Source organism: Bombina bombina, chromosome 7 (genome assembly GCF_027579735.1).
Source record: "Bombina bombina isolate aBomBom1 chromosome 7, aBomBom1.pri, whole genome shotgun sequence".
Classification (NCBI taxonomy): Eukaryota; Metazoa; Chordata; class Amphibia; order Anura; family Bombinatoridae; genus Bombina; species Bombina bombina.
The window spans coordinates 186,108,030-186,110,659 of record NC_069505.1 but is presented as its reverse complement, the minus strand read 5'-3'; positions in this window follow the sequence as shown (position 1 = coordinate 186,110,659).

The following is a 2,630-nucleotide window of genomic DNA, read 5'->3' as shown; positions in this document are numbered from 1 at the left end:
TACGACTAAAACTAAAATGACATTTTAGTCAAAAGACTATGACTAAAACTAAATCAAAATGACATTTTAGTCAAAAAACTATGACTAAAACTAAATCAAAATTTGCTGACAAAAACAATTTATGCAAGTTGTTATAATCAATCCATATCCAATTACTGCTCTTTTGTAAAATTTACGAAACTTCATTTTATTAAATTTTAAGATAAAGACATGTTATATACCGCAACAGTTAAATCTGTTAAATCTGTATTGCATGTTCAAACCTTAATACCATAAAAGAAAACAGGTTAATAAACTTTAACTCCAGGAGTTTATAATAAGTTTGGAAGTTCTATAGCAGTGCTAATATTGTTGCCGAAACGTTTTTGAATCTGTGAACAATCAATTGATTCTTCCTATAGAAATAAGCATAAACCACGAATATGGGTTTAAGTTATGCTGTGCCTGTGCTAGCTGCAGAAACTTTTTGTTGTGTTGAGTTTCTTGATACTTGTTTTAATTATTAACAGAGAACTGTTAAAGTTTTTATATTGGGTAATATGTTCAATACAGCCAATACAGTTTTGTTTTTTTTATATTTTAAAGTTGCTCTGTTTGTTTATGAAACCTGGTTTTATTTAATTTTAAGTTTAATAAAGATGTTACATATCACAACGGCTAAATCTGTGTCTGTATTGCATGTTTAAACCTTAATACCATAAAAATTAACAGGTGTTATGTTTACTCCTGGAGTATGTAATCAGTTTGCAAATGATAGAGAAATGCTTAAATAATGCATTACACTTTAACTAAACCCCTTAGATTTTAGTCGACTAAAATGTATTGGAGATTCAGTCGACTAAAACTAGACTAAAACTAAAACAATTCAGATGACTAAAATATGACTAAAACTAAAATGGCATTTTAGTCAAAAGACTAAAACTAAGACTAAATTGAAAATTGCCATCAAAATTAACACTGTTTCACACCAACATTTTTTCACACCAACGTTTTTTAACAATTTTTTTCCACTACCATTTTTGTCACTATTTTTCATTTTTTACTACACGAGTATATCACTGTTTTCCATTTTGGGATTTGGACACAATCTATGCATTGTTTATTTAGAAACCACCATTGTTTTTGATTTGGAGATTACCACTTTTTCAATACGGACTTATAACATATATATTTATTGGATTTGGTTTTTTTTGGATAAGAGATTATTGTTCTAGCAACGGACACATTTTTCACTCAAATCGGACTTAACTGTGCATCATTTTGTGTATTCATGGTTTCTGACACCTTTTGCTTTTAAGTTTACCAAGGATATATCTGGACATTTGATCAATCAGTATCACTTATTGGATACCACCATTCATCACTTTTTTCTAACACTATTTTTGGCACACTAAGAACACGATTTCAACTTATTTATTCAGGGCGGCAGGATTAACCCCTATCGTTCCATATTACATTTATTAATTGTACGACCTCAGAGTTATACCTTGCTCTGGTTTGCCAACATTTTTCCACAATATTGTTTTTATCGATTTTATATTGCTTATTGTTTTTATATAGCATATGATTTTATCCTGTTAATTTATTGATTGTTAGATCTCATGGATCCATGATATTATGTAATATATGTCACTTTATATGTAATAAATTCTATTTTAACCAGGGATATTTAAACTAGCGATTGTTTAGTACTTGCCTCCTTTGGTAGGCGCCTGGGCATCTCACCATATTGGTTACTAAATGTAGGTAGGTGCCGGCAATGTTAGGAACGGCAGATTAGGGGTTAATAAAATTTAACTAGTGTTTGCGAGGCGGGAGTGCGGCGGCTTAGGGGTTAATATATTTATTACAGTGGCGGCTATGTCCGGTCGGCAGATTAGGGGTTAAATAATTTTATTATAGTGTTTGCGATGTGGGGGGGGCCTCGGTTTAGGGGTTAATAGGTAGTTTATGGGTGTTAGTGTACTTTTTAGCACTTTAGTTAAGAGCTTTATGTTCCAGCGTTAGCCCATAAAACTCTTAACTACTGACTTTAAAATGCGTTAGGAGTCTTGCCAGGAGAGGGTGTACCGCTCACTTTTTCCAGCGATCGTAATACTGGCGTTAGGCAAATCCCATTAAAAAGATAGGATACACAATTGACGTAAGGGGATTTGCGGTATGCTAAAATTGCGGGGGGAAAAGTGAGCGGTACACCTTTACCTGAATGACTCGTAATACCAGCGGGCGTTAAAAAGCAGCATTGGGACCTCTCAACACTGCTTTTTAAGGCTAACGCAAGACTCGTAATCTAGGCAATAGTTTTCCATATTTTTTATATGGTTTACACAGTCCACTACTCCCTGCCATCTGGGGGGTTGGCTCTTTTTCCAATTTCTAGCAATAAGCAATTTAGTGGAGATGAGAATACACAAGAGTAGGCTTTGTTTGGGTTTGGGGAATCTGTCTATACCTAAGTGTAATATTGCACGTCCACCAGACATGGAGGGGGGTCCCCAGCTCTCCGCACTCTCTCCAGCACATTGGTGAGTGATCAGGGAAGATTTTCTGCAATTTTGTTGGCACCAAGTGCCACCTTGTAATTATTTTGAAATACAACTCATAGAGAGTAACACAATGGGTAGCTTTTT